A 19832-nucleotide genomic window follows, 5' to 3' on the forward strand; every position below is an offset into this window, starting at 1 on the left:
AAACAATTTTTTACTATGAACCCCTATGTTCATTGCAGTATTATTTACAATAGCCAAGATATGGAAACAACCTAAGTGTCTATCAATGGATGAATGGTTAAAGGCAAACTGGTATAAATATACAATGGAATACTACTCAGTCATAAAAAAGTAATGACATTTTGCAATTTGCAGCAACACGGATGGACCTAGAGGGCATTTTGCTGAGTGAAATAAGACAGACAGACAAAGGCAAATACTGTATTATTTCACTTATATGTGGAATCTAAAAAAAAAAACAAATGAAAAAATAGAACAGAAATAGAGTCTTAGATGCAGAGAACAAACAGGTGGTTGCCAGAGAAGAAGGTGTTAGGGGGCTGAGTGAAATAGATGGAGATTAACAAGTACAAAATTCCAGTTACAAAATAAATGAGTCACAGGGGTGAAATGTACAGAGTGAGGAATGTAGTCAATAATAATGTAATATCTTTGTATGGTGACAGATGGTAACTAGATTTATCAAGGTGATCATTTTGTAATGTATAGAAATGTCAAATCACTATGTTGTGCACCAGGAATTAACAGTGTTGTAGGTCAATTATACCTTAAAAACAAATAAACTCATAGAGAGATCAGATTTGCAGTTACCAGAGGTGGGATGGTAAATGGCTAATGGTGGTCAAAAGGTATACACTTCCAGTTATAAGAAAAATAAGTATTAGGGATGTAAATTACAACGATTAATATAATTAACACTGCTCTATGTTATATGTGAAAGTTAAGAGAGTAAATCCTAAGAGCTCTCATCACAAGGAAACACATTTTTTTCTTTTTCTTTTATTTTGTATCTAAATGAGATGACGGATGTTTGCTAAACTTGTTGTGGTAATCATTTCATGAGGTATGTAAGTCAAATCTAATCATGCTGTACACCTTAAACTTATATAGTGCTGGTTTCAATTACATCTCAATAAAACTAGAAGAAAATAATCGATTTTTTTACTGATTGTGATGTGTGAGCAAATACCTGGAGAGTACCTTCTAAAGAAAATATTCAACAAATGACCTTTGCATCACTAATATAAGACTAGTAGAAATGTTTAAATTTTTTATTTCCCAATTTTCAGATAGGGTTGCTAATAGGGTAGTGTCCTATCTACCTGTAAAGGTGACCAATAGAACCTTGTTTGCACTCTCTCTCTACATAAATGATAGATAGATATAGATATATAGATGATATGTAGGTGTATATAGGTATATACATATATATATATACACACTCACGTAATATTTCTTTTTTAAAACATTTGAGAATGAGTAACAGATTGTGTTCCTTTATTCCTCAATACTTTGGTGTATATTTTGTAAGAACAGGACATAATTATACTATAGTTATCAAAATCAGGAGATTAATGTTGATATTGACAGTGGAACTTAAAAATGTTGATGTAATCTCATCAGTCAATAAATGTAAGACTGATGAATTCAAACCGTGAGAATAAATCAGATGTCTTTCCTGGGTTGTCTCATCTATAATAGGAAAACTAATACATGCCTTACAGCTGTCACAAAAATGCTATGAACATTTTTAAAGTGTTGAAAGCACTTTGAAAAATGAAAAATGTCACATACATTAAAGATTGTTATGATCATTTTCTTCAAATTTATTATTTGTATTTGTATATGTGTGTAGTTGTTCTTAAGTCTAATTATTGTAAGCACTGTTTTAAAGTGCTCGGCTACCTTAATGAAAAATAAAAATCCAATAGTTAAGCTTACTATTAGATTGAGAAGGGAAGTCTTAACATAGCCATAATATAATCTACAGTTACAATGTGGAGTCCAGCAGCAAAACAGTGTGCATGGCAAGAGGTAGGAAGATCGGCGTGAAGTATATCTCCATCGTGGGTCCGTGTGGATGGAGGGCAGTATCTCTGCCTCACTGTGTTTACTGAGAGGAACTGGGCTTGATTCATAGCTAGTGCAATTTACTGCTAATTACCAATAGCTTGCAGATTATCAGAGGTTAGGTGAGCGGGGGAGGAAAACAGCCATGTCAACTTAATGGCACTGTTACCAAGAATCCCCAAGAGACCAGGAACTCGGAAGCAAACGGGAGCAGAAATTTATAGGAGGTTGTTTTTCAACTTGACTCTTAGGTGGTAGGAACATCAAATGAACTATTGCAGTCTGCTTACTTGGTCCCTCTCTCTCTCTCTCTCTCCCTCTCTCTCTCTCTCTCTCTCTCTCTCTCTCTCTCTCTCTCACCACTCCCCACAGTCTCTCTCTCTCTCACTATAAATGCCTCTAGTCTCCCTTGAGAAGGTGAAAAGCTGTGAGAAAAGTCTTACCATAGAGGACAAAGTGTTCTTAGACTGGGTGGAAGAAATAATACAGAATGTATTAAAAATGGGCGGACATTTCTGAGAAGACAGAGAGGAATTCTGGCAAGCGTAAAGTTTGAAGGAGAAAGATAGAACAGAAAGTTTCCATCCCTGGAGCTCTCTTCCCCGAGCTCTGAAGAACTTCCTGCTCAGGATGAATACAGATCTGAGGGAAAAGCAGCATCTTGTGCCCTTAAAAATAATCAAGAGAACTCCCAGACCTGAAGTGTTGAGAAATCCTGATTTGAACATCAGGCAAAGGACTAGAAGACGGTCACTCCTTCCTGAAGCTGATGGAAAAACCCACCCAGATCTCACAAGGTAAATCAGGTTTTCTCATTTCTTCTTCCAGTTGAGGTTTGTGATTTTGGAAGAGACAGGAGGAGAGGAGAAATGAACAGCTGGCTCTATAGATGCTATCCACAGACTCCTAGGAGGGTTCCACGTTGAAACCTTCATAACTTAGATTGAATGAGGGGCCATAAGTCACCTCTTCTTTGTGACAGCAGGTGTACCATGAGAGCAGCACGAGTGGTTGGGGGCTTCATTTCAGGGAGCAGAAAGGGTGAAACAGCAGGGTCAGCAAAGCCCATCTCACCAACCTGATGATTTTCCCCTGCCGTTAACTCATAATTATCTTCATCACGTTCCATGACAATCCATTGGATTTAAGCTATAATCTACATGTTAGCATTTTCCCTCAGAAAAAAAAAAAAGGACTGTTCCTCTAGTATTTCCTGGTATCCTGAAGGTAAGAGTGCCTTCCTTGAACTCAACAGAGAGTGGAAAGAGGCAGCTTGAATGTTGGTGAGACACCAACAGAGCATTTTGCACTGGAAAATCCCAATCTCCACAAGGACTCAGATTTCTTATGACAAAAGTTTGATCACGACCCTCCAACGAATCACGCTGAAAATGTATAGCACCTGGGACTTACCAGGCTCTTGCCCACTTATTTTATCCAATCTGTAAGCATTTTCAGGTGCCAGGGCATGATAAGGACCTATTTTCTCATAAGAATGTTGCCGGGGTGCCTAAGTGCCTTAATTGATTCTTAAAATAGGTTTATGTCTCACAACTGAGAGGCAAATATTTTCCTGTTTCTCTTTTGCATCCAGTTTCAAGTTCTTGCTGGAGCAGTACAGTGATGGTCAGTAAGGTTTGCATGTCCTCCTCTCTCATGAAAACTCTCGTTTGCTAGGTTGTTGGGATTATGGGTGATTTTTGAAAATCCTTTCAAAAACGTTCTTTAATGTTGACATAAAATTCTTTGAAAAATAAGCATTTCTTACAAGGTTACAAAAAAAGTCTTTTCCAGGAGGAAAAACAATACTGTGGAGAGTTTCCAGCCTAGGGGCATGGGAACAACAAACAAATGGATCCAAAAATGCCAATTTGACAAACAAACCAATAAGGAGATGGCCAGATAGCTAATTTCTGTGAATAATCAAGCATATAAAAGTTATGTAGATAAATCTGACACATAATTAATTAAATACTGCAATTATTTTTCATCTAGATATTCTGGTGTCCAGCAGATGAGGACTCAAAGAAAAATGAGTCAAGGGGCATTTCAAAGCCATTGTTTATGTCAACACAGTGTTGTACCTGAAGAAAGCATCAACATCCCATCTTAGCTATCAGACCTGACCTGGTGTGTGTTCCATTTCTGCAGGGCTGTGAGTGACTAGGGTTAATCTGATAAACTGATCTATGTTAAGGTGATTGTGGCTGGTAATGCCTCATGACTCTTCCCAGATATTGTGTTTTTTACCATGATGTTTCATGTTTGAATCTAAAGGAGTTTGTCAATTTCAGGTCCTTGGAAATTCAAGTCAGTGGAGGCTGGCCAGGGAGAGACTTGCACTTAATGAGCTGGGCAGCTCCTCCCTCCAGTTCCCTCCAGCTCAAGGATTTCCTATGTATGATTAGTGATGGGACCTCAGTCCGTAGGACTTTGATGGCTTTGGGGTCTGTAGTAGGCTGAAAAATAGCCCCACCCCTACCCCGCAAGAGATATCCACATCCAATCCCTGGAACATGTGAATGTTACTTTAAATGGCAAAGATGTGATTAAGCATTTTGATTAAGTTAAGGAGCTCATCCTGGTATACCCAGATAGGGCTTAAATGCAATCCCATGTATCCTTTTAAGAGCAAGACAGAGGGAGCCTTTTTTTTAATTATTTATTTATTTATTTATTTATTTTTGGCTGTGTTAGCTCTTCGTTGCTGCGCACGGGCTTTCTCTAGTTGCAGTGAGTGGGGGCTACTCTTCGTTGTGGTGTGCAGGCTTCTCATTGCGGTGGCTTCTCTTGTTGCGGAGCAGGGGATCTAGGCACACGGGCTTCAGTAGTTGTGGCGTGTGGGCTCAGTAGTTGTGGCTCGCAGGCTCCAGAGCACAGGCTCAGTAGTTGTGGTGCACAGACTCAGTTGCTCCGCGGCATGTGGGATCTTCCCAGACCAGGGCTCGAACCTGTGTCCCCTGCATTGGCAGGTGGATTCTTAACCACTGTGCCACCAGGGAAGGAAGCCCCCAGAGGGAGCTTTAAGAGACACACAGAGAAGATGATATGAAGATGAAGCAGGGAGAGATGCGGCCACAAGCCGAGGAACACTGACAGCCCCTAGAAGCTGAAAAGCAAGGAACGGACTCTCCCCTAGAGACTCCGGAAAGAGTGCAGCCTGCTGACACCTCGACCTCAAACTTCCAGCCTCCAGAACTGTAAAAGAACAAATATTTATTATTTAAGCCACCAAGGTTGTGATAATTTGTTACTGCAGCCCCAGGAAACAAATACAGCATCTGTTGGTCTTGGTTTCTGGCTTCAACTATTAATTCTGTGTAGTCTCAGACATAATTTGTTCTGAACTCAGTTTCTTCTATATAAAAGGAGACCACAGGTATAAGGCGTCTAGTATATAGCGTTTGTCACCCAGTAATACTTCATGAAATGTTGATTTTATGGAAAAAGAAAATAACTCAGTGGTTAAAGTTGCCATCAGTATGTCCACACATGATGAGGTTCTCATCTTAGAGTCATTCTATAAGCTTGTATGAGAAAAGTGCAGCATTTGCTGCTGGGTGGGAGGGAGAATGGGCACATAAATGGGTGATGGCTGAGGGAGGGAGGTGACAGAGGTGAAATAGAGTCAGTGGGTAAGAAACTGTGTCTGAGGTCAGTGAAGGGATCACAAGAGTCTTGTACTATTATAGAGCAGATAGACAAAGGCCCTTAGAATTTAATGGGAAAATTCCCCGGTTTCTTCTTGAAGGGCTTAGCTTTTTATATCCATATCCATATTTTAAACCTCATAACCGAAATCTAAGTACACTCTTCATTTGTAGCTTGTCATCTAAGGGAAAATTACAGAATGGGTCACGGCAGCGGGAAGATTACAGATTGCATCTGATAAATGGCTATTTCTATGCACTGAGCTGGCTCTGGGGTATTCTCTCATAGCAGAGTTAACATCATCACATAAAATATGACAACAGGTTTTACACTGCCAATCTGAAATGAAATTGCAGCCTTCTATAATGAGCAAGTGAGGCCCAGAGGCAGAATGGATTGAGGTTCACCAATACATGTCACTTGCAGTCATGGGCCTTTGAGCGGAGAGAGGACAAATGGCGGAGGTGACAGGACAGGGCTGTTTCTCTTGTGGCACCCTGCAGCCCACTTTGGGAAGAGCAGTTTCCCACCTCCACATTATGGAGACCACTCCCTTCATCCCATAGACATATTTCCATCTTCATTGGTGTAAATCATAATCACATCTCTCCCATTGACTCGCAGCCTCATTTCAGAGATGATGCACCTTCACTTGTATTGATCTTCAACTGGCAAGGAGTCTGAACTCTCCCTCACTGCGTGACCTCAGCTCGGTGGTTAATGATTTATGAAAGAAATCTAAATGCCCCAGAGGCGGTCCATACTTGAAGGAACTACCAGAGTAAATATTTTAAGTGGACCCTTTTTGAAATGAAAATAATCGCAGCAGTGTTAATCTCTTTGGTTGTGTGGGATTTTGCTTCCTCTAACTGTGGGAGGGAGCGGGCTGTTTGAACGTTGTTTGGGGAAGCACACCTGTACTTTTTTTTTTTTTTTTACATCTTTATTGGAGTATAATTGCCTTACAATGGTGTGTTAGTTTCTGCTTTATAACAAAGTGAATCAGTTATACATATACATATGTTCCCATATCTCTTCCTTCTTGCATCTCCCTCCCTCCCACCCTCCCTATCCCACCCCTCCAGGCGGTCACAAAGCACCGAGCTGATCTCCCTGTGCTATGCGGCTGCTTCCCACTAGCTATCTGCCTTACATTTGGTAGTGTATATATGTCCATGCCTCTTTCTCACTTTGTCACAGCTTACCCTTCCCCCTCCCCGTATCCTCAACTCCATTCTCTAGTAGGTCTGTGTCTTTATTCCTGTCTTACCCCTAGGTTCTTCATGACATTTTTTTTTCTTAAATTCCATATATATGTGTTAGCATACGGTATTTGTCTTTCTCTTTCTGACTTACTTCACTCTGTATGACAGACTCTAGGTCTACCCACCTCATTACAAATAGCTCAATTTCGTTTCTTTTTATGGCTGAGTAATATTCCATTGTATATATGTGCCATATCTTCTTTATCCATTCATCCGATGATGGACACTTAGGTTGTTTCCATCTCCGGGCTATTGTAAATAGAGCTGCAATGAACATTTTGGTACATGACTCTTTTTGAATTATGGTTTTCTCAGGGTATATGCCCAGTCTTAAAAGACCCAGCACACCTGTACTTTTCAAGCTAATTTTTCTTGGTGAATGAGTTGGTATCACTGCAAGTGAAAGCAAAACTTATTCTGTTTACAGCCTATACCCACCTGGATTTCTATGTAGTAAACCCCATGCTTCAAGGAACTCTAACCTGGACTTTGAGCACATTTGAGAGACAGATACATATACTAGGGTATTAAATTCAATAATGACGTTATTACTCAGTTCTTTTACATCCATTGTCTTATTCTCTTACAGCTGGTGAATACCACCCATTTTCCCCCTTTGGTCATTTTAGACACTAAGAACCTTTATTGTTTTTACTTGACATATTTGAATATAAATTTTTATTCCCACCATCCCCCCTCCGCCCCCCCCCCCCAAATAAAAGGCCAGCTGGAACTACACACAGGGAGGGTTAAGCAACCACAGGATTAGCTGAAACTCGGCCCCTATTGCTCTGGGCAAGATGGTGCTTGGACCCCGGCTGTTCCCAGTCACAGCATCTGCTCAGTGGTTTCAAGTTACTTGTCTACACCAACCATGATTGAAAAGAGAAATTTTCAAATGTTCTAATCAAAGACCTTTTCTTAATTCCATTACCATCACCAGTGGCAGCCTTCTTTCCCCTTGCCCACTATAGGCCAGCAGATATAGAAAGTCCCAGAATACATGAAATTGATTAGAATGCAAGGTGATTTTGGAACGAAAACTAGACTCATGGAAATCTCAGAAGTTACATTTTCATGTTATGCAGTTTAATTTCCCTTTAAAAAGGTTAAATCATCCTCCTACTGTTACAGAATATAGTACACAGTAGAAATTCGGCAAACTTTTCTTTAATTCTAAAAATTATGTAGAGTAAAATACACATTTTGGTGTACAAGTCTATACATTTTTACATGTGTGTCAGCTCTTATAACCAGTATTATGCTAGAATATAGCACAATATGAATTTCCTAAAGAATTCCCTCCTGCTACCTCTTTTTAGTTAGATCCTCTCTCCTCTCATAACCCCTAGAAACCTCTGATCTGTACTCTCTTCCAACATGTTTGCCTTTTCCAGAATGTCATAAAAATGGAATCATATAGTATGTTATCTTTTGATACTGAAATCTTTCACTTAGCATAGCGCGTTTGATTTCACCTGTGTCATTCATTTTTATTGCTGAGCAGTATTCCATTGTGTGGATGGATCACAGTTTGTTTAGCCATTCAACCATTGAAGTTAATTTGGTTGTTTCTAGTTTTTGGAAATTATGAATAATGCTGTTACAAACATTTATGTACAGATTTTTGTGTGAACATAAGCTTATTTAATTTTTATAACCACACTAGAGAGAAAATATTATCCCCATTCTACAGATGTGGAAACCAAGGCACAAAGAGACTGGGGCAGACCCTAAGACACCTATAATTTAATCTGTGATATGCAGACATTTTTTCATCCATTAATAGATCAATCACTATTGTACTATTGTGCAGGATGGTAGAGAAAATGGGACAATATTTTTGGTCCTACGGTCATAGACTTAGATCAATCACCATTCTTTTTTCATGAAATATTCTCACTTTTAGTCAATGCATAGCCTTCTTTATTTATATAAATGTATGCTTGTACATATTTATTGACCCATTTTTCTTGAATCACATAATTAAAACAGGAGTCCTCTACCAATATGAGAACTAAAATATTGACAATAGCTTCCATCCACTTACATACTCCTCTTGTACCCTGTCATTTTGCCACTCCCACCCACTCTCCTGATTCCTGTGTATATCATTTCCTTGCTTTTTTTAACATGTACTTTTATTATATATATTCCTAAAAGATGTTTGATGTTTTAATTTTTAAATTTTTGTTTTAGCTATTTTTAATTTTATAGAAAGGGTATTATCCTGAATGCAGTCTTATTATTTCTCCCCCAATCCATATTATATTGCTAAGGCATCTGTGGTAGTCATGAGAATGCGAGTATACTTGACCAAGGGCCCAGCTCCTGTGCTTGTCACCCATTGCTGAGTTGCACCAAGGCCACACTTTCTGCTGCTCCCTGGGACACTGCTCCCAGCCAGTGACTGCATGTGGCAGGGACACCATGGCAGCCTCATTCCTGAGAGACACAGAGCTCCCCTGACAGCTGACTTGGCTGGAGGATCCCTAGGTGACCTTGCCAAATCTCCCTTAGACCTATCAGCCGTCTAGTTCACGTCAATCCAACCTTCCTTTCTTCTTCTTTCTTTACTCGGTGGGACTTGCATCACGGTCTGATGGCTCTCCCAGCCTTCCCAGGCTTCCTTTACATTTTCTTTCATAAGCATTTCCCCTAAGAAAACCTTCCCACATTGAATCCGACCTTGGCATCTTCTACTCAGAGGACCTGGTCAAACAAAATATTCACACTGTGGTATATAACTGAAAAGTCATTGTTTTGACTATTCAATTACGTGAGTTCAATTTTATGAGTATGGTGTACAATGATAAGTGAATAGTGAATAAATACATTGTGGTATATTCATGACTGCATATTCCCATTGTTTCCAGATTTTACCATTATGAAGAATGCTGCTATTAACATCCCTGTATATGTTCAGTAATTTGTCTTGGATATTTATCTAGAAACGGAATTGCTGGCTCATAGGATAGGTGCATGACTAACATTTAAGATAATGTCGAATTGCTTTGTAAAGAATTTGCATACATTTACATTCCTACCTGCAAAGTATAGAAGATCTTGTGGATTCATATCTTCCAATACTTAGTACAGTTGGGATTCTTAATTTTTGCCAATCAAATGGCTATAAAACATATCTCATTGTGAACTTTATTGGCAATTTCCTCAGGCTGAACATCTTTTTATATTTATTTCCTCTTCTGTGAACTGCCTATTTATGTCTTTGTCATTTTTTGCGGGGGGCAAGAGGGGAGAATGTTTGTTCTTTTCTGACTCAATTATAGAAGTTCTTTATATGCTCCTGATGTTAATCCACAGTCAGTTACATGTATTGAAATTTTCTCTTCCCAATCCATTTGTAAGTTGTCTTTCACATTCTTTAAGGTGTCTGTTGATGAACAGAAGTTCTTAATTTTAATATAAAAATGTATTAATTTAAAATTGTATGGTTAACATTTTTGTTTAAAAATTTCTCCCTACCCCAAGATTAGAAAGATATTCACCTATATTTTTTTCTACAATGTGAACGCCTGATTACAATAATACTTGAAATGCTAAGTTACCACCTCCACCTTACAAACATACTCACACAGACCTGCCACTATTTATATGGAAGTATTTTTAATTTTCAAAGATAATATAAAAACCTGAAATTATAAACAATTTAATAGCTGTCTCTGTGTTCTAAGACCACATGAGCAAAAATTTCCCTTCCAGCCAGTATCCTCTTATTTTTTTTTAATTTTTAAAAATGTTTATGTATTTTTAAAGGTTATTTTCCATTTACAGTTATTACAAGATATTAGCTATATTCCCCTTGTTATACAATACATCCTTGAGCCTATTTTACAACCAATAGTTTGTACCTCCCACTCTCCCACTCTTATACTGCCCCTCTGCCCCTCCCCACTGGTAACCCCTAGTTTGTTCTCTACATCTGTGGGTCTGTTCTTTTTTGTTGTATTCACTAGTTTATTGTATTTTTTAGATTCCATATACAAGTGATATCACACAGTATTTGTCTTTCTCTGTCTGACTTACTTCACTTAGCATAATGTCCTCCAAGTCTATCCATTTTGCTGCAAATGGCAAAATCTCTTTCTTTTTATGGCTGCGTAGTATCCTATTGCATATATACACCACATCTTCTTTATCCATTCATCTGTTGATGGATGCTTGTGTTGCTTCCATATCTTGGCTATTGTAAATAATGCTGCTATGAACATTGGGGTGAACGTATATTTTTTAATTAGTGTTTTTGTTTTTTCAGATATATACCAAAAAGTGGAATTGCTGGATCATATGGTAGCTCTATTTTTAGGTTTTTGAGAAACCTCCATAATGTTTTCCACAGTGGCCACACCAATTTACATTCCTACCAATAGTGTACAAGAGTTCCCTTTTCTCCACATCCTCACCAACATTTGTTATTTGTGTTCTTTTTGATGATATCCATTCTGATAGGTATGAGGTGATATCTCATTGTGGTTTTGATTTACATTCCCCTGATGATTAGCAATGTTGAGCATCTATTCATGTGCTTATTGGTCATCGGCATTTCCTCTTTGGAAAAATGTCTATTCTGTTCTTATGCCCTTTTTTCAATACAGTCATTTGTTTTTTTGATGTTGAGTTGTATATGTGTTGGATATTAACCCCTAACCATCATATCATTTGCAAATATGTTATCCCATTCAGTAGGTTCTCTTTTCATTTCGTCAATAGTTTCCTTTGCTGCACAAAAGCTTTTAAGTTTAATTAGGTCCCATTTGTTTATTTTTGCTTTTATTTCCTTTACTTTAGGAGACGGATCCAAAAAAGTATTGTTGTGATTTATGTCAGAGTGTTCTGCCTATGTTTTCCTCTAGGAGTTTTATGGTGCGTGGTCTTACATTTAGATCTTTAATCCATTTTGAGTTTATTTTTGTATATGGTGTTAGAGAATGTTCTAATTTCATTCTTTTACACGTAGCTGTCCAGTTTTCCCAGCACCACTTATTGAAGAGACTATCTTTTCTCCCTTGTATATTCTTGCCTCCTTTGTTGTAGATTAACTGACCAGAAGTGCATGGATTTATTTCTGGTCTTTCTATCCTGTTCCATTGACCTATGTGTTTCTTTTTGTTCCAGTACCATACTGTTTTGATTATTGTAGTTTTGTAGTATAGATATTCACCTATATTTTATCCTAAAAAAAAATAGAAGTTTTCTTTTGTCATTTAAGCCTTTGAGTTATCTGGAGTTATTTTAAGAAATAATTTCACTTTTTTTTCCTCCCATATCGGTATACGCCCTGACCAGGTTAATTTATCAAATAGCCTTTTTTCCCCTACTGACCTTCCATGCCTTCTCTCTCAGATATAAAATTCAATCTATTCAAGAGTCTATTTCTGGAATCTCTATTCCATTTCACTGGACAGTTTGTCTACCCTAGAAACATAGCATCTTAATACAGCTACTTGTAAGTCCTGATATTTGGTAGTGAAGTCTCTCTTCTTTATTCTTTGAAACATCTTGGCTAATCTTGATCCCTTTCTTCTTCCACATAACTTTTATTTAAAAAAAATTTTTTGTTGTCAGTGTAAGTTTATTGTAAATTTATTTTCACTGACTGACATATATGTTGACATTTCATAAATCATAGCTCTCTTATGCACTGTGGTGTTTTCAATGAAGTTCCACATAACTTTTAAAATCAGCTTTTCAAATTCCATGAAATATGTTGAGACTTTAATTAGAATTGTCTTGAATCAATAGACTTATTTTGTGAGAAAATACATCTTCGCATTATTGAGGCTTCTAACCTGCAAGGGTGATATATCTCTTCATTTATTTAGGTGTTCCTTCTGTATCTTAGTAACATTTTGTAATTATTCTCAGGGAGATATTGCAGATATTTTGTTCAATTTATTGCTAGTCAAATAAAGTGTGTGTGTATGTGTGTGTTGCTATTGTTGTAAATGGTATCTTTTTTTAGCTTACATTTTCTAGTTTTTAACTGTTACTGTATTTAGGTATTAAGTAATCATACCATATTGTAAGAATACAATTGACTTCTGTATTAGGAAAAATACCCTGAAAATAATGATCACGATAGCTAAAAATACTGAATGGTAATTGTTATCATTTGCTGAGCACATACTCTGTGCTGGCCATGATGCTAAGTGCTTACATACATTTTCCTCTTTTATTCTCAATGCAGACCTATGAGTTTGAAAATAACTCTAACAGATTCAAAAACCAAGGTGTAGGGAGATTAAAGTACTTATTCAAAGTCACACAGCAAGACAATTGAGTAACTAGGGTTCAATTTCAAATTATTCTGACTCTAAAGCATACACTCTTTAACTATTATACCAGTTATGGCCATCCCCTGAGTTTTAAGGGGAAACAACAACAATAACAAACAAACACCAACCATTCTATCACTTTGCTGCATTTCCTGCTTTCCCAGTTAGGATATCCATATACAGATGGTATCTTAATGTTGTTTATATTGACCATCTACAGAAGATGTGACAAACTTATTCTGCAAGAGTATGATTGCCAGTTTCTATTTAATAGATCTGTCATTACATTCTTTACTGGCTACACCCTCTACCTACTGTATCTGTCCCTGTTATAATGAATATCCCATGGTTCAAGAAAGGTTAAGGAGAAGGCTGTGACTCTCAGATTCTGATTTTTCTCAGAGAGAGAGGGTTGTTCTCCTTTGTTTATTTTTATGTAGCTCTACTGATCACGTGTTAAGCATGGCACACACCATTTAGCCAGGTTCGTGATGAGCAAAGAAGTGCTTTCATTTGTGATAATGATATGCCCTATACCCCAAAGCAGAGGAAATATAAGGACACACAAGGTCTAAATTCTTACATAACAAGGCAGTGTATACTAGATACATAATCGTTTCTTAGATTTGCATTGCAAAACAATTTCACAGTGCATATCCAGCTAATTTAATCTTCCCCAACTCGGGAAGTAAGCTGGGTAGGTGCCACTATGCCCAATTTGTACATGAGGAAGGTGAGGCTCTGAGGAAGTAATTCTCCCAGGTCACAGTGTAGTTGAGAAACAAAAGCTACAACTAGACTCATGGGGACTGGTTTCCAGTCTGGTGTTCTCTTCACCTCTCCACAAGCCCTCCCCTTGGGGTTCTGCTTTCCAAAGCCCCCAAGGAAAGACACTCCCTTGTGACCTCTTCTCAGTTTTTCTGCTCTAAAAGAGGGTTAATATCCTACTAAAGCAGAGAAGCACGGAACAGGTGAGACAGCCCCAAACATCAGAGTCCTGTAACCATCAGAATCCTTTTTTTGCTCAATGTAAATTCAGATTCCTACTTAACAGGCATTACTTGAACTTAACAGCTCTAAAGAGGCAGAATTAAACCTGGCTCTTCTCCAATAGCAGAGCGCTTCTCACTGTATGTTGAAAGAGGAGAGTCTTATGTAGGAATGCCTTTAGGACCCTCTGTCCCTAGGGAGAAGTCAGGAAGAGCACTTGGTGTCCCTGAGTGATCCTAAGTGCTTTTTGGATATGTGAGTGGAGGACTCCCCTTTCCCCCATTTTTCTACCTTTCATACTCCACAGTGAGAAACTGTCTTCCCTTCTACATAAACCCATGGCAGGATAGAACCAGTTTCCCAGACGGGCTAGAGTCCTAAATCAGGAAATCCATCTTTCTCTTTAGTAAAGATTCAGTAAATATGTATATTTTCTACCAGTATTTTTCTAGGTATACGTGTATATTTTGTCTTATTACATTATGAAATTATAGAGTATAAAGGTGCGTATCCTTTTTAATTAACATGTTTTGGGTGTCTTTGAGGTCTTCAAACCTTTTTCAAAAACTAACTTCTAAAGCGTGCAAAATATTCCATCATTTTGATATACAGCAATTTATTCAATCAATTACACATCATTAATTAGTCACTTAGGTAGTTTTCCTTTTTTGTTAAACATCTTTGGGCATAAAGATTTGTGCACACTTCTGACTGTTTTAGGATAGACTCACACACATGGAATTCTTAATAGAAGGTTAAGAACATTTTAAAGATTTTTGATACAAAATTGCCTAACTGCCTTCCAGAAAGACTGCAACAATTTCTACTCCTTCCACACTGGGGGAAAAAAAAGCTGACCTTACCAGATTTTGAGTGTTGTCATTTTTCAAACTCTTTGTTATTTTGATAGGTTTTAAAATGGCATCTCAAGGTTATTTATTTGAATACTTCTGAGGGTGACATTTTTTTCAACTTTGTTAGTCATTTATATTGTCCTTTGCTTACTTAAAAAAATTGTAGTCATAGTGTTCCTCTTTACTGTTTTAGTTATTAAGGATATAAATTCTTTTTCAGAAATATTTGTAGCAAATGTTTTCTGTCAGATCGTTGTAAAGTTTTAAATATTGTAATGACTTCTTAACATATGTCAGTTTTATATCTTCATTGAGGAATCTATTGCTCTTTTCTGACTGCCTCTGAAAATCCTTTTCCACCCAGAACACTGACAAATATTCATCTTAATATTCTCAAAATTTGGTTTCACTTAAAATTTTCTCTTTTATCCATCTGGATTTATTTGGATATATGGTTTGTGAGGCAATACATTGTCTTCCTTGTTTGCAAATAGCCAGATTTTTCAACAGATTTGGATGGACTGAATCTTGATGTTAAATCGGACCAAACACACACACACACACACACACACACACACACACACACACACACACACGAAACAAAGCAAAACAAAACAAAAGGGCAATGAGAGGATTTGGTGCTGGAGGGATACATAAAGCTGGGGTGTTCAGAACCCTGATGGATTTTTCAGTAAGCACTGGGAAAATTGTCAGATAAAACAAGTATCTATCAGCAACTGAGTGGATTCTGGGTCGTCCCTCTTTTTCTCTTCCTCCACAAGTGAGGGATCTCCCTTTACCACAATGAACTGTCCTAGGTTCTAGTAAGCAGGAGTAGGGACAGACCAGAACTGTTCATGATGTTAAGACCTCCATCAACCTCTGGAAAGTGAGATGCTCCTGATAGCAAGTTAACAAGGGATCCCAGAATGGGTAGAGAAATATACCTCTCATAGATCTAGGCTGAATGCTTGTGGACAATCAAGCTGTTTGTCCTCCTTCCATGTTCTCCCATTAAATTCCGCATGTCTCTACCATTACACTTACAACATCCTATTATAATTTAACTTCATGTGTCTTTTTCTTCCCCTTTATCCTACTCCTAGTTTGTGTGTGTGATATTTGCTTATGGAAGTAAAATAACACCCAGTAAAGTACATAGACTTTTCAATGAGTTTTGATAAATGTAAAAACCCACTTAACACACCAACAAGACATAAAACATTGCCATTTTACTAGAGAATTCCTCTGTATCCCATCCTAGTTATCACCCTGCTCCATCCTGAAGCAACCACTATTCTGATTTCTGTCCCCACAGACTAGTTTTGCCTGCTCTTGGGTTCTATATGAATTGAATTTTTAAGCATGTATTCCTGCGTGTCTGGCTCCTTTCACTCTAATGCACAATATTTCAGAGATTCCTCCATGTTGGCTCAAGTATGTGTAGTACATTTCTTTTTGTGGCTGAGTGGATTCCAACACCATTTGTTGAAAAGCCTGTCCCTTCCCCATTGATTTGCCTTAGCACCTTTGGGGAAGGTCATTAGGTTGTAATCATGGGTTTGTGTTTTCTGTTCTATTGATCTATTTGTCTATCTTTACACCAATACCATACTGTCTTAGAAATTGACGAGTTAATACTAACATTTACATGGAAATGTAAAAGACTAAAACAGTCATTTAAAAAATACTAAAAACTTTATAGGGAGACTTAAAATCAAGTTATGTAAATTCTCTAACAATTTTATTTTAACAGCTCATCAATTTCTACATAAAACTGGCTGGAAATTTGATTGGACTTGCACTGAATCTATAGATACATTTTGTGAGAATCAACATCTTTACAATTTTGTAAAGATGGCCTATCTCTCTCCACTTATTAGATTTTCTTAATTTCCCTCAGCAAGATTTTATATTTTTAAGTGTAGAGGTCTTGTACATCTCTTAAAAATTATTTGTAGGTATTTTATAATATTGATTCTGTTATAAATGGTATTGACTTTTAATTTCCTTTTCTAATTGTTTGTTGATAGTGTGTAGACATATAAGTTTTCCATACTGAACTTGTATCTTTGAACCTTGCTGAATATACTTCTTAGATTTAGTAGGATGTGAAGGGTAGATTCCTTTGAATTTTCTGTATATAAAATCATGCCATTATAAATGAAGATAACTTTACTTCTTCTTTCCTAGTCTTTACAATTTCTATTTCTTTTTCTGCCTACTGCAAAGACCTCACATAAAATGTTGAATAGAAGCAAGGAGAGTAGACATCCTAACCTTGTTTCTGACCTGAGGGAAAGTGTTCCATCACTAATTATGATGTCACATGTAGGGTTTTCTATAGATGCCTTTTATCAGATGGAGAAAGTTCTGTTTTATTCCTGGTTTGCTACAGGTTTTATCACAGAATGATGCTGTAGTTTGTCAGTTATTTTCCTGGATTTACTCTGATGTTAATATGATTTTTTCCCCTTTATTCCTTTAATAAGGTGGATTACATTATTGTTTTTCTTATATTTTAACCAAGCTTACATTCATCTGTGATAAACCCCACTTGGTCATGATACATTATTCTTTTCATATATTGATGGATTTGATTTGCTAATGTTTTGTTAAGGATTTTTGCATCTCTGTTCATGACGAATATTGGTTTGCAATATTCTTTCCTTGTAGTGTTTTTGTCAGGTTTTGGTATTATGAACACATTGGCTTCCTAGAAAGTGTTGAGACGTGGCCCTTCCTCCTCTGTTTCTGTAAGGGACTATTTAAGACTGGTATGATTTCTTAAGTGTTTGACAGAATTCACCATTAGCACTATCTGGGCCAGAAGTGTTCTTCGTGGAAAACATTTAATTATGAATTCAATTTCTTTAACAGATACTCAGGTCATTTATTTCTTCTGATGTCATTTTTGAAAAATTCTGCTTTTCAAGGGATTTATCCATTTCGTTTACATTGCCAACCTTTTGGCATAATGTTGTTTAAAATATCCCCTTATTATTCCTTTAATGTGTGTAGGATTTGTGGGAATATCCTTTCTTTCATTCTTCATATTCATCACTTGCATTTTCTCTTTATTTTTTTCCTTGTTCAGTCTAACTAAGGGTTTATCAATTTTATTGGTCTTTTCAAAAAATCATTTATGGGGCTGTGTTTATTTTCTCTATTGTTTGTTTGTTTCCTATTTCATTTATTTCCACTCTTTATTATTCCTTCTTTCTGTTTACTTTGTTTACTGTTCTTTTACTAGCTTCTTAAGGTAGAAGCTAGGATCATTGATTTTAGCCCTTTCTCATTTTCTAATATAAGCATTTAAAACTCTAAATTTTATTCTTAGTATCATTTTAGTTACATCCCAGAAATTCAGATATTGTGTGCTTTTTTTTTTTTTTTTTTTCTTTTTTGCGGTACGCGGGCCTCTCATTGTTGTGGCCTTTCCCGTTGCGGAACACAGGCTCCGGAAGTGCAGGCTCATAGGCCATGGCTCACGGGCCCAGCCGCTCCGCGGCATGTGGGATCCTCCCGGACCAGGGCACAAACCCGCCTCCCCTGCATCGGCAGGCATACTCTCAACCACTGAGCCACCAGGGAACCCCCAATATTGTGTGCTTTTATTGCCATTTATTTTAAAATATTATCTAATTTTCCCCAAGATTTTCTCTTTAGAAGTGTATTACTTAATTTCCCAATATTTTAATATTTTCTAGAGATCTTCTGGTTTATAATTAAATTCTAGTGTGGCCAGAATCTGGATAAATTTCATATGATTCTTAAACCAAATTTTTCTTGGTGCTACTGTGGAAATGAAGTTCTACTACAATCTTTCACATGCTAACCAGAAACAGAACTCTCCCCCAGCTAGCTTAGCATCTTGAAGGCAGGAATTATAGCTCACTGTTTCCATAATGGCAGTACTTACAACATAACAGAAATTTGACAAACATAAGAATTTATTTAATGAATGCTAAAGATCGAAAAAAAGGAGAGTTATGACTTAAACACTTACTTGCCCTCAGGTAATTCATAGTGTGATATGTAAACACATGGCTCCATACAGCTTTTTTTTTAAATTTATTTTATTTATTTATTTATTTTTTACATCTTTATTGGAGTATAATTGCTTTACAATGGTGTGTTAGTTTCTGCTTTATAACAAAGTGAATCAGTTATACATATACATATGTTCCCATATCTCTTCCCTCTTGCGTCTCCCTCTTTCCAACTCTCCCTATCCCACCCCTCCAGGCGGTCACAAAGCACTGAGCTGATCTCCCTGTGCTATGTGGCTGCTTCCCACTAGCTATCTATTTTACGTTTGGTGGTGTATATATGTCCATGCCTCTCTCTCACTTTGTCACAGCTTACCCTTCCCCCTCCCCATATCCTCAAGTCCATTCTCTAGTAGGTCTGTGTCTTTATTCCTGTCTTACCCCTAGTTTCTTCATGACATTTTTTCCCCTTAAATTCCATATATATGTGTTAGCATATGGTATTTGTCTTTCTCTTTCTGACTTACTTCAGTCTGTATGACAGACTCTAGGTCTATCCACCTCATTACAAATAGCTCAATTTCGTTTCTTTTTATGGCTGAGTAATATTCCATTGTACATATGTGCCACACCTTATTTATCCATTCAACCGATGATGGACACTTAGGTTGTTTCCATCTCTGGGCTATTGTAAATAGAGCTGTAATGAACGTTTTGGTACATGATTCTTTTTGAATTATGGTTTTCTCAGGGTATATGCCCAGTAGTGGGATTGCTGGGTCATATGGTAGTTCTATTCGTAGTTTTTTAAGGAACCTCCATACTGTTCTCCACAGTGGCTGTATGAATTTACATTCCCACCAATAGTGCAAGAGTGTTCCCTTTTCTCCACAC

The sequence above is a fragment of the Delphinus delphis genome, chromosome 1 (genome assembly GCF_949987515.2).
Source record: "Delphinus delphis chromosome 1, mDelDel1.2, whole genome shotgun sequence".
NCBI classification, from domain to species: Eukaryota; Metazoa; Chordata; class Mammalia; order Artiodactyla; family Delphinidae; genus Delphinus; species Delphinus delphis.